Consider the following 13,427-nt stretch of genomic DNA (forward strand, 5'->3'; position numbering starts at 1 on the left):
TGGGACCTCACCTCCTGCCTCAGCCTTTGTGTGGTGTGGTTCCTGGGGCGGGGCCAGGCGGGGGCGCTGAGCTGTCCTGGATGCTGTTCTTTTGCATTTCTCCTTTGACCACACAAGGGTCAGGAGAAGGAGGAAATCAGGAGACAACGGTAGAGATATATTGATTGCCAAAGGGGCAGAAGGGGCCAGAGGAGGTTATGGGAAAGCAGAGGATTCCACTTGGAAAGAAAGATAGCTGGGCGATGGACTTGAGTCCATCCCTTGCTACTTTTTGGATTGCTCCTTGCCCTGTTCTGAGACATTTCCTCTTGACTTCTTTGTGTGGTTTCTGGGAAATGCACAAAGTGAAAAAGGCCAACCAAATATGAAATGGTGGGAAGTGACTGGGAGCCAGAAAGGAATTTCAGGGTATCCAATGCCCAAGGAAATCTAGAGGTCAACCCAGAAACTGGGGCTCCTTCCCCAGATAAAGTGTCAGTCTAAAATGTGTTCAGAGAGAGAACCTCCCATCAGCTCCTGGCTAGTTCTCACCCAGAAGATGCCGTGCTTTCTTTTTTCTGCCCCTTCCCCCAGAGGTAGATCTCATAGGATTCGCGGAGACGAGAGTCAATGCTGAATGAAGAGTAAGGTTTTCTTTTATAACAGTTTTTAGCCACCACGGGTGTTTGCATAGACGCATCCTGCACCTCTTTGGCTCAGACCCGTGTGTTGTGGTTTATTTTTTAAAAAGTGGATTCGATTGTGGTAAGAACCCTTGCCGTGCGATCTACTCGCTTAACAAATTTGAAACTACGTGGTACAGAATTGTTAACTGCATTAAGTGTAGGTAGGTATTTAGGGTATACTGCACCTCTTATGCCCATAGGTGTATTGTTAGGCATTGGTCCGATGTTGTCCAGCAGATCCTCGGCGCTTGCTTATCGTCTCAGCTCAAACTTGCTGCCCATCCGTTAGTACTTTTCCATTTCCCTCTCCCCCCCCCAGGCCACCAGTGCTCTTCTACTCTTTGATTTTATGCATTTGAATATTTCAGATACCTCCCCTAAGAGGAATCAGGCAGTCTTTGTCCTTCTGTGACTGGTTGATTTCATTTAGTCTAATGCCGTCAAGGCTCTGCCTTTAAGCCTCTGTTCATGCTTGGGTGACAGGGGATCTCAGAGCATGCTTGCCCACCTCTGCCCCTTCTGGAAGTCAGCGGCCTCCTGATCCCTGGAGTCCTGCTCCCTAAACCCACGGTGCTCCCCCTGAATTGTCTCCCTGAGGTTTGCCTGGCCCGTCCGCCCTGCCTGGCCCTGTGGCCGCCCCTGCTCCTTGAAGCCGGACTGCCCCCTGTCTGCCCGGCTCTTTCCACTCCCCGGGCCTCCAACCCTCGCCATTCCTGCCAGACCTGCCCTGCCGAGGCCCCTGCCTGGCAGGACATGGTGCCTCTGATGACTAAAAATAGGAGTTGTAGAAAAGAACGGTGGGACCCAAATAAAGTCTGAGGCAGGAAATATAATGATCCGCCGAAAATATGATTCTGTGGCTTCCGCGGGAGCCCTGTCTCTGCTTCAAAGCATGTGAGCTATCTTTATTTTGCATTCAAACTATCTTTTGGGGCCAGGTTTCCTCCATAACATGGCTTATTACAAAATGGATCTGAAACCCTAGGGAGTTTATCTGTAGTTAGTTTTTTTTCTTTCCAGTAACTGTGGGTCGGAGGTATTCCAGCCATTATTAACTAAAGGACTACTCTGTTTTATGACATCTAATCAGGTGGATGTCCCACTGGGAGGACAGATTGTGTCCCTTTTTTTCCCTCTGGACTGAGGAGATAAAGAGATAAAACTCATAGGTTGTTTTATTTTTTTTTTAAAAAAAATCAACAGCATGGTTCCCTGGGAGCTGGTCACGTGAGCCTGTTCTGCTTGGGAGCCTGGGCTTAATGGGGGAACCGGAGGGCTTGTGAGTAGGACGTTTTGTCCTCCCAATGGTTGGGCTTGGTCTGGTCTGGAAAAATTCCTGTTCAGGATCCTCTTGGATTCTGGTGGTTTAGTTGTGCTGTCAGATGTCTTTACTTCCCTGAGAGGCCAAGTTCACCTTCCGTTTGGAGTTGGAGAGGCTCACGATGCTACAAATATTAGGCAGATAGTTCCTTGGAGGATTTATGCACCGTTTTCATTTCATAAGGTGGGCCTGATCATACCTATGTTGACATTTCTCAGGGCTCTGATACCCGCAGGCATGGGTACATAAGAAACATCCAGTTCTATTCAAAAGCAGGTTTTGTTGGGGCCTTAGTTGCCATGCAACCCCAACATCCCAAACATCCATCTCTTGGGCCCATCATACTGACTCTAGCATCCCTACTGTTAAAGAAGGGATGCTCCTTGAAACTATGTTTTCACCCCATGTCATCTCTTGAGATGACTTGTGTCTTGAAATAGGAGTACCGTTTATTGGTCCTGAAACTTCCTCCTTCAAACCAGGAGATGTCCCCTGGGCTCGGAAGTTAGGGATTTGGGGGTTTGTGAACAACCCTGTTTTCACGATGGAACTTTTCATGATAGTGTTACACTTCCTCTGACATTCCCTCAAGGTTTGCTTGTGCAGCATGAGTAGGTCTAATTCCTTCAGGCGGTGCTCACCCAAAGGTCCCTCTGATCCTGTGATGGTTGCAAGTTCTCTCTGAACTGCCTCGGTCCTTTGGCGGTTCCACGTGTATTAGCAACTGTCTTGTCTTCCTTAACTGGAGGCTCCCAGAAGGCGCGAAACACCTTCTTAGTAATATCTCTGCCAGTGCCTGCCCGAGAGCTGTGCCTCCATAAACACTTAGAAAATTGAGGTGGGTGAAGAATTTATGGCTGAGAACTTAAAGGAAAGTTGGTCAATTTCAGTGTCTCTGGTTCTTCCTATCTTAGGGCTTAAGAAACCTCTAGGAAGCAACCTCAGGGCTTCCCAACTTTTAGTAGGAGAGCAGGGAAGAGATTTCATGAGATTTAAGAGGCTGAGAAAGGTATCCTGCCTAGAAATCCCTTTCCAACAAATCCACATAGTTCTCTAAAGACGCATCCTTTGTTAAAATGAGGGGGTCACCCGCTGTGGTGGGTGAACTTACAGGCTCTGGGCCTGGGCCGTCTGGTTGGAATCTCGGCTCTGCCATTTCCTAGATGTGTGGCTTGACCTCTTTGGGCCTCCGTTTTCCTGTCTGTAACATGGGGGTAATAGTAGCAGCCTGCTTAGCAGGGTTGTGGTGACAATGAAATGAACGAATATTTCTAAAGTGTTCGAAGGTGCTGGAAGAGAAATCAGTGGTCAATAGCCAGACCAGCAAATGTTCCTGGGAAGGTCCTGGGTAGATTGCACACTGGGAGGTGCCAGTGTGTGAATGAATGGCTTCCTCCCACCTCATGCAGGAGACAGTAGACAGTGGGAACTCCTGGTAGCACAGAACAGTCCAGAATAGCCAGGGGGAGAGCCTTCTGGCCTAATAGCAGAAGTCACCTTCTCAGAAATAAATAATAAGAATAACAAAACACACCGTTACATACCAAGCACCTCCCCTAGGCTGGACCTGGTGATCAGGGTTCTCTATTACCGAGTTCAGTTCTTAGGGCAACCTGGGGAGGTAGGGGGCTGTTTCTTTCCTATGGAAGAAAAAGCAGGGGCTGGGAGAGATGGCTTAACTTCTCAACATCACGTGGTTAGCAAAGGTAGCGCCAGGAGTCAAAGCCTGTGCTCCTAACTAGTTCATCCTTTGTGTCTTCATCTTATATCTATCAAGGATCTTCAGATCTTTATTTCATTTCTCAGGTGGGTATCATCCAGGATGTTGGAGTTTACATTATCAGTTAGAAATCTGGCTGATGGAAAGGGCACTGAGTTAGAAGTCAGGAGATCTGACTTCTGGTCTAACGTTGCCACTGACTCTGCCATCCGGGACAAATGGTTTACCTCTGCTGGGCTCCCCAGTGGGACCAAGTAATGCCTGCCCTGCCCATCTCAGGAACTATGGTGAGGAGCAAATGAGATCATTCTCTTTTAAATTTATCGAATCATGAGTGCTCCCTGGAGGCTCAGGACAGTGCTAGCTGCATTTACGTGTATTTTTCATTATGGTTAAATAACTTAGGACACACCTAAAAATGCAAGAGAGTGTTGTTCCTGTGAGTTTGGACAATATGAACCAGTTTTTTTGGGGGGGGGCCTGATTTCCCCCAGACAGACTGAACAACAAGGCTCTAGAGCTGGAAGAATAAACTGTATTTTTGAGAGGGAACCTTACTCTTGCATTTCAGCCTGCCTCTTCCAACTCTTCCATGAATAGCAGGCACGTTGTGAGGGTTGCTTTGGAACCAAGATGCCAGTGAGGTTGGAGAAGCCTCATTGAAGCCCCACCGTGAGATCTCTGCAAACTCGAGGTCCTCGAGGAGTACTGAGTACGTCGGTCCCTGCCTCCATCCACTTGCTCTAGTGAGATGTCGGGCTTGCTCCATGCTTTGCTAAGAGGAAAGGTATCAAGATGGAGAAGAAGGGTTTAGGAGCTAAGGCACTAATAAGAACTCAATCTAGGGTTCATATTTGGCTGGTATGTACCAGCGTGACCATGCTGATCTTTCCCAGCCAGCACCTGCCCGGAGATTGGTCCAGGCCCACCTTGGGTGGCTTGTTAGATATATTGACTCTCGCCTCTGGATAAAGGGCACCTGCTTTTTGGCTTTGAGAGGCTCTTCTGAATTCTGTGCTCTGTCAGGTGCCAGCTCTTTTCCCATCTGCCTCCTGGGAACACAGAGGTAGCACAGGAAAGAATGTGTGGGCTCGGGGCCGGGCTCCACACAGGGCAGACACACTGATGTCCGGGAGAGCCTGGAGGGGTGCTTCCACTCAGCTGGCTGAACTCCGACAACAGGAACCAGATCTTCAATTCTGCCTCATCTACAATCCTGTGCTGACGCTTAGAAAGTGCCCAGTGTGCGCTCAGTGAAAGAATAAAACCATCAGAAAGGATCCGGAGAACGTCAGCCTAGTGAAACCCTGGGTAATTCATGGTAGAGGGTGAGTTTAAGACACTACATCACACCTCTTGGAGTTCCCTTGTGGTGCAGTGGGTTAAGAATCCAGCATTGTTCAACCTGCAGCAGTTCAGGTTGCTGCTGTGGCACGGGTTTGATCCCTGGCCTGGGAACTTCCACCTGCCGCCACAGGAGTGGCCAAAAAATAAGTTAATAAAAGACACTTTTTAGAGAATTTCCAGTTTAGGGTGGCCCATCCCATCCCTATGAGACAACGATAAAGGACACACAGATACGCATTTTATTTGTGCAAACAGATTGAATTTTTAAAAATAAAGGTTATCACCGAGTAAATGAAAGAACCAAAGGAAATCAAGGGCGAATAGAGATTTTTCTTGGACGGAAAGGGCCTGGGAGAAGCAAATTCCTTTGGAAACAGCCCAACGTGTGGCATTTCTCATCTCTTCCTTTTTCAAAGGCTGGTTTTGTTGGGTTTTTAACTGAGAGCCTCAGGATGGAAGGAGAAGCTATCTCCCCAGCACAGAGTTTTCTCCCCCTTTTCCAAAGGGAAGGCAGATTTGGGAAACTGGCACTGCCCCTGCCCAGATGGCAGCCAGCAGCTGGCTCTGGCAAGCGGAAGTTCTCACTCTCGGCTGCTGGCTGCCCGGCCCCTCCCGTTTCCCCAGCAATGCCGGGGCCATTGGAAAGGAGAGAATGTGAGAGTCCTGCCATGCCAGCAGCTCCGCGCCACCCTGACCTGGCTTCTCTGGCTCTGGCACCCAGGCCCGCAGCCGGGGCGCAGGGGGAGCGGACCCAGGAGCCCCAGCCAGTAGCTCGGGCCTCCCCCTTCCTGCCTCAGCTGCTGGCTTGGCCCACGCCGAGCCACACAATGGCTCCTGACAGCTCTGGGGCTGCAGCACGAGGGACAAAGGGTGGTGCTGATTTCAGGGTGAGTGTCCTGGCCATGCACCTGCAGGCTGGTTTGGGTGACAGGGCCCAGACGATCAGGCTGGCCCGCGGCTGCCCGCATCCCACGCCAGACACCGTCCTCTCTCCACCTATCCCCGTTTTCTGCACTCGAGGCACATTTTTCTCTCCCCCTTCTCTCCTTTTCTTCCTTGTCCCTCTCCTTTCTCTTTCTTGCTTTCCATTCCTCTCTCCCTTGCTCTCCCCTTTTCTCTTGCTTACCTCCCTCCCTCTTTCTCTTCCTCCCCTTCCTTTCCTCACAGCGTGTCTTTCTCTTGCTTTTCTCTTCTTTAGTTTATTCTTCAAATGTTTATTGACTGCACCTTCTCTATCAGTCCCTCTACGAGGTCCTGGGGGAACAAGGATACAGTATATGCCTGGCCTGACCCCAAGGCGCTCACAGCTCCGTGAGGACTTTGGCGCAGGAGATGAGTCTGTGACAGTCACTACAGTAGGGTGTGTTAAATACTAAAAAAGCCCACAACTTCTAGGAATATAGAGGAGAGGCCCATTCTGGGGGAAAGGAAGCTGCGGCATTGCCAGGTTTCAATGTAGCTGCTTATTCTGCTTCTCATGTTCCTGAGAAGAGGTTTTATATCTCTAAGGTCTGGTTAGAACAATGAAAGATTTGCTTTTTGTTTCAGTTTCTGTTTCTGATTCAGATACCAAGGCTTTGAATTTTTCTCATGTCCAGTTTATCCTTTTTTTTTTTTTTTTTTTTTGTCTTTTCTAGGGCCACACCTGCAGCATCTGGAGGTTCCCAGGCTAGGGGACCAATCGGAGCTGTAGCCGCCTGCCTACGCCACAGCCACAGCTACGTGAGTTCCAAGCCGCATCTGCAATCTACACCACGGTTCACAGCAACGCTGGACCCTTAACCCACTGAGCAAGGCCAGGGATCAAACCCTCAACCTCATGGTTCCTGGTCAGGTTTGTTAACCACTGAGCTATGACAGGAATTCCCATATTTTCTTTTTGGATAGCACTTCTGGTGTTGCATCTAAGACCTTTTTGCCTAACCCAGGGTCTCCAAGAGTTTCTTCTGTATTTTTCTTTTATCATTTTACAGCTACATTTACATTTGTGTCTGTGATCCACTTTGAGTTCATTGTTGCATACAGTAGGATAGAGCTGTTGGGGGTTTTGCTGTCGTTGTTTTGCATGTAGGCCTCCACTTGTTCTAGTTCTATTCGTTGAAAAGACGCCTTCCCTGTCGAATTGCCTTTGCAACGTTATCAAACGTAAGGAGACTATATTTGTGGGAATCTTTTGGATGGACCCTTTGACAAGAGTATTTGAATGTCCACTGGATTATCTGACATATTCTCTATGTCTCTCTCAAAATAAATCTGTTGCTACTTTGTAAATAGCATCCTAGGCATAGACAAGGGTTGTTGCTCAGCTGGGCAAAAGAAAAGAAATTTTGGCAAATCTAGATTAGAATTCACTTTGCCCCTGATTACAGTGTGACTTTTGGTTTTAGGACGTTTTGACCTTTTCCCCCCCCTTTTTTTTTTGTCTTTTTTTAAAGGGCTGAACCCACAGCATATGGAGGTTCCCAGCTAGGGGTCACATCGGAGCTGTAGCCGCTGGCCTATATCACAGCCACAGCAACATGGGATCTGAGCCACAGCTTGCAGCAACACCAGATCCTTAACCCGCTGAACAAGGCCAGGGATTGAACCTGCATCCTCACGGATGCTGCTGGTTGATTCGTTTCCGCTGAGCCATGAAGGGAACTCCGGACTTAATCTTTTAATCTTGAAGAAGTGAAGGCAGGACTTGTTAAGAAGTGTCATAAAGATTAATGAGGGGCACGGCTGGGAGAGGACCTGGGATTTGCCTCGCCTGCATCCAGATATTTCTGTAATATCCTCTGTCTCCCTTTACAGTGAAATATGGGAGGGGGAAGTGGGGGAGGACAGTGCAGGCAGCTCTGAGAAGAAGTGTAGTGTTAGGTTAGAAGCACTTTCAAGGAAGGTCTGTCTTCTTTTGTAAAAGACTGTCCCTACCGTGGGCAGAAAACAGGTCCCCTCGGAAGCTCTTGTTTACCTTCTGCTGCATCAAGTCAAATTCAAGAATTACCCGGGAGATGGGTTTAATGTTTTAGTCCCCATGGTGTTCCTTTGGCCTTCCTTTACCAATAGAAACATTCTTTTACAAATTTGGAATGAAAAGTATGCAAAATGGTGTCTTCATATTGCTTAAATGCTTTCCGCCCATGCCACTCATGTCTGATTTTTCATGGCCTTAAACCACCATCTGCTGGAAGGGGGGGAAGGACCCTTGCAAGGTCATCGTGTCCTGCCCTCCAGCCTCAGGCCCGGCTGCACTGGGGACATGAATAAGAAGTGTTTCTACCTTTCTCTGAGTGGTTCCCATCCTTGGAGGGCTTTATCTTTGGGCTAGGCCCCCTCTTCCTGCCAAGGACTGTGTTCCTGGGTGACCAGCAAGGACTCTTCATTCGCACCAAACACGCTGGACAGCTTGTGATCATCGTGTTGTGTCTTTGACCAGCTTTGCTCTCCTCTCCTTAATAAATCATTCAAACACTTCAAGTCCAAATACTAACACTGGGGACAGCTTGTGATTAACCTCTCTCCACTCCAAGAAGTAGCCAACGTCAGTGATTCTTCCTCCTAAAATTGCTTAACCAGTTTTTAATACACCCAAAAGACTTTCGCCTAGAGCCCTCTGGCCATCTATTTTCCTTAATGGTCTTTTATGAGGGACCTTATCAAAAGCTTGCAAGGAAATCCAAGTAAATTATGTTCCTTGGTTCACCTTTACCTACTATTTCATTAACTTTTTCAAAAACAATATGACATAGTTTTCACCATAATTAAAGGGGTTGGGAAAAGGGAACTTTAACTACCGCTTGACAGTTTCCGTAGTTGCCTAGGAGAGTTGGGTCACTGCTCGTATTCTGCCTCTGCTTAAGGACACTAATTCATTTCCCAGGCTGTCTGGCAAGGTCAGCCACTGGTTCAAGGTGGAAATGACAAGTTTTTAGGCTTTCAAGTGTGCAGTACTCAGCTCTCCAGAGAGCCCGGAGGAAGGAAACCACAAGTTTACCCAGGTCTGGCCCAGACAAAGAGGAAATGATGGGACTGAACCAAGACCAGGGCAGAGGGCGGTGTCTCCGTGGAGCAAGGGGGAGAGCCAGCCCCGAGGGCTCAGACCCTCCCAAGCCACGCTTTATTTGCCTGGGAAAAGGAAGGGCCGAGCATGGCATTTGGGAAAATGTTCAGGGTTCCAGGGGCCGTGCATCAGGCCAGAATGCAAGGGCGGGCAGAGGCTGGTGGAAGGAGAAGGAAAGAGTTAGAAATAAGCTCGCACGCCTGGTAGGGGCAGCATTAAAAAGGATGCTGATCAGCATCCCCCGTAATTGCAGTGCGTTTGTGGAGTGTCTCCTGTGTGCAAGTGTGTGCCAGGCATGTGCACAGGCCTCTCTCATTGAAGCTTAATAACCGGGGGTGGAAGATGGCATCGTCCTCATTTGCAAATGAGAAAACGAAGGCGCAGAGAGTTTAAAGGACCTGCAGGTCACACCATTTATGAATTATTAGATTTGGGAGGCCACCTCCTTCCCCTGATTCTGAAGCACACAGATTTTCATGATGCTGGCCCCTCGATTTTTAGCCAATTAGTACCAACTTCTCCCATAAGTCAAATATTCTGGTGAACGCCATGGTCTAAACCTTCTAAATATGATTTGCCGGTTTTCATAAAATAGGTCTCATTACTCAGTGGTTTAAAAAAGCAGACACTATTTAATTTGCATGAGTAATTCACAAAAGCATTTAAGGGTTACAGTTCTCAAAGCATCCTATGAATCTCCATTTTTACTGGTCTGAGAATTTGGAAGGACTTGTTTACAGAGGGCTCTGGCTGACAAAATGCTAGTAAAATTGGCTTTTCCTGTAGAAAGGAACTAGCAAGGAAAAGCAGAAAAGCTTCCATTTCTTTCTGGCTTACTTCTTGGTTTCCACTGGCTCACTGCCTATTTTTCCTTATGTCCCAAGGAATGGGCCATTTTTAGTCTTTTCCACGACTTCGAAAGCCCACCGTAACTGTCCTACCACATGCTTCATGCCACATAGAATATGATGCTTGCATATTGGAAAGGGTTTTTTTTTAAAAGTATGTTTTGAAGACCTGCGTCCTCTCCCCAGGTGCTCGTGCAGGATGCTGTATTCCAGGGACCATGACACCTCACCTTCCGGCTCCTGCATCCTTCCTGCAGTATCTAAGGGGACAGGTAGGTGTCTGTGGCACATGGGCCAGGCTGAGTAGCCTAGCTCCTGGGTGCTGCACTCTTGATTTGCCAGCATAGTGACTCTTCATTCAAACCAGGAATCTGAAAAGCCGAGGAACCAGAAAAGCAACTTGGGCTTTTCTTTAAAGGATGGATGTGCTAATTGGAGAGAATGCAAACATGGTAGCCAGAGAGAGAAAGAAATCTTTTATTCTAGCATCAAAACTGGGAACCTGGGTGAGGAAAATAAGGCTCCTGTCTTAGGAGGGGAGGTAGTCTGAGCTGCTAGTCCTTACTAAGGTCAAAGTCTGAGCTCAGCAGTTTGAAGTCCCAGTGTGCTGGAAGGCATCAGCTCTGAGGTTCATCGGGTGTGTGGCCCCGAGGCAGGTCCCCATGTGCCAGGCCAGGCAGAGGGCTGGGGCCCCTGGACCATGCAGGCAAGCAGCAAGGGTCCTGCCATAGTCACGCAGCTGCGTTCCAGTTCTTGCTCTGCACCTTCTAGCCTCGGTGACCTTGGACAGATAGATAGACTGTGGTTTCTTACTGTTTCAGTTTCCTCATCTGAAATGTGGGAACAATGTCTGACTTATCTGGTGGCTTGAGGAGTAGGAGAGATGGAGAGTGTAGGCAAAGTGCCTGACAGCACATAGCAAATGATTTCTTTCTTATAAATGTCTGGCCTGCTATCTTTCCAAATGCTGAAATGGATTCACAGCACAGCCAGTGTGAGCACTTTTGTTTTCTATATTCTCTTCATCAATGTAAAGACATAACATTTCTTAGATTAAAAAGTGTAGTGACTAACCACCCCCCCCAACCACACAGGCACCTTGGACCTATGTTGTGGAAAGAAAAGGTTAATAACTTAATAATAGATGAAACACCCTACAAAGCCATACAAGCTAGATGACATTATACTCTTTCTATCCACCTTGCATTCTACCATTTAAAGCAGGGATTGGGCCTCTGGGCAGTTTGACCAGCGACTTTGTATCATTGATACTGTCTGGGGTTAAAAATCACATGCACTGCACTCAGCTGCGTTAAAAGCATGTAGCATTTTATATTTTCAAGTCTGATTTTTCATCTTGCTCTGACCTCTCATCTCTCTCTCACAGGGAAGCAGAGGGGGACCAAATAAACTTGATAACTAAAGACAACCCCTTCTCTTGGTGGCAACAGATTCTTTGGGGTAAATGCCCGGTCTTCCAGGGGTTCACGTCTCGCCTCTACCTGTCAGCTAGATGGCATCCGGGCTCAGGAGGAGGCTTCTGTGCCCTCATGGGGATGGGGAAGGGGACCTTGGGTTGGCTTGTTATCTCTGATTCCTGGCTGGTCTTTGCCATAGGATGCGTCTGATGCATTCCCTGGGTCCCTTGGGCTGGTGGCCCTAGAGAAATGGCATCTTCCTCTGGTCTTTGGGGGTCTGTGTTTAATTCTGCCCATTGTCCTAGCCGTTTGCTTCCAGAAGTGGTGTCCTTGCCTCCTGTGGCCATCTGGTTCCAACTCCAGGCCCCTGCACATCCTCTGGCCTCTCAGTACCACTCTGTCCTCCCATAGGTGTACATGGAAACTTCTGGATTCCATGTGTACCAAGTGCAGGCCTTGGGAAGCCAGAAGCTCTACTTCGGGGCACCTAAACAGTTAGACCAGCCCAGCTAGCCTACCTGGCAATGGCGCCATGATGCCAAGGCCTTAACACAAATGCAGGCTTCTGGGTGGAGGAGGAGGTTGGGGTGGAAATTCTCTTGGTGTATTCACAGGAGAGCAAGGAACAGGTCCCATTGCTCTGGGGACTTCCTAGTGTGGGTAGTGCAGGGGGTGAGGGACATTCGTAAGTGGCTGGTTTCCTTCTTCCTTGATTTTTCCATTTCTTCCTCCTCCTAGCAACTTTCAGCTTTCCCTCCGGGCAAGTGAAAATGCCTCTTATGTCATAGTCTAAATTCCTTATACCTATAAAATTCCGTATCATCTTTCAATGCATTGCCTTGCTTACAGAAAGGGAGATTTTGAAGTTGAGAAGTCCCTTTTCTCAAAGCTTAGCTTGCAAGCTTATCTATCGTTGTATTAAGCACTCAGAAAACACTCATTTGATGGTAAATGTTGAGCAGTGACTTCCTTTTTCCAGCAGGTATTTACGTATCATTTAAATATGAAGAAATATTGATTTGATGGATGGAAACCCTAAAGAATCATGATTTAAAGGAAAAGGGAGATTATGTCACTTTAACCTTAAAAAAACAATACCTGTTGGGTTTGCTTTGGAGATTATCTCGCCTTGGTTATCTGCTGGCATTCCACCCATCAGTGGGGTTTAGGGATGGTGCTGGGGGAGGAAGGTGCTTTGCTGAAGAGCCTCCCGTCAAAGTGCCGAACGTAGGGTCCAATTGTGCTGAGACCAGAAAGTGGCACCACCTGCCCTGAAACGTCCAAAGGCAGGACTTTCTGGGGCTGCCTGCCTTTGCCGCTCCCTCTATTTCATCATTAGAAGCTTCTACTCATTTCCTTCCCTCTGGATTCATCTCAACTCACTTTAAGAGTTGAGCCGCCGTCTTGTTTCCAGGAGGTGACCTTCTACTCACCTTGCTTGATTTGGAGATCACGAGAAGCTGCCTCCTGCAAACAGAACTTGCTCAGAACGTTACTGAATCCCTTTAACAAATATTCATTGGGCGCCTACGTGCCGAGCCGCTGTTGTGGGTGCTTGGCCTGTCTCTGTGGTATCGAGTGTGGAGGAGCAGGAAAAGAGGACCTCCGAGGAGAAGGGAAGTAGAAAGGCAGGCGTTAATCACCCTGGAAAAGCACCAAACATGCCATATACCACCACACCTCATCAAATCCTGCAAAAGCTAGACATTTCTGGATTTTCGTCTGTTCCTCTCTGTGCACGTGTTTTGTGATTACTTGGATCTGTTCTAACTGGGCCCATATCGGCCCCCCTCTGGAAATACAGCAAACCCTTAGGAGGTGCTTGGGACTCTGCAAGTGCTTTGATCCCACATTTGTAATATAAAAACAAAACAGCATTGTTGTTGGGTAATCTAGTCGGTGACTGAGTGAAGAAAGATCATCTCTTCTGAGCCTGGCCAGCCGTGGGTGAGGAGTCGAGTGAATGATACCTGGTGACGCGGGGAAGAGAGCTGGCCGTGTCCCAGGCCCATTTCCTGTTTCTGAGCACACAGGGGCATTTCTCTTCCTCCTGGTTGGGTTGG

General features: G+C 48.1%; 1 long non-coding RNA gene across 1 annotated transcript in view; it reads left to right on the forward strand.

Moving 5' to 3' along the window:
• The window catches only part of LOC106507881 (uncharacterized), a 191,435-nt gene that overhangs the window by 82,120 nt on the left and 95,888 nt on the right, over positions 1 to 13,427 (forward strand). The window contains exon 3 of the long non-coding RNA XR_014816554.1: positions 10,145 to 10,218. This is a non-coding gene — a long non-coding RNA (uncharacterized LOC106507881). The remainder of the gene's footprint in view (positions 1 to 10,144; positions 10,219 to 13,427) is intronic.

The sequence above is a fragment of the Sus scrofa genome, chromosome 9 (genome assembly GCF_054392235.1).
Source record: "Sus scrofa isolate SSC_HxYL_T2T_F1_AM1 chromosome 9, Sscrofa_HxYL_maternal_Yorkshire_Landrace_v2.0, whole genome shotgun sequence".
Lineage (NCBI taxonomy): Eukaryota > Metazoa > Chordata > Mammalia > Artiodactyla > Suidae > Sus > Sus scrofa.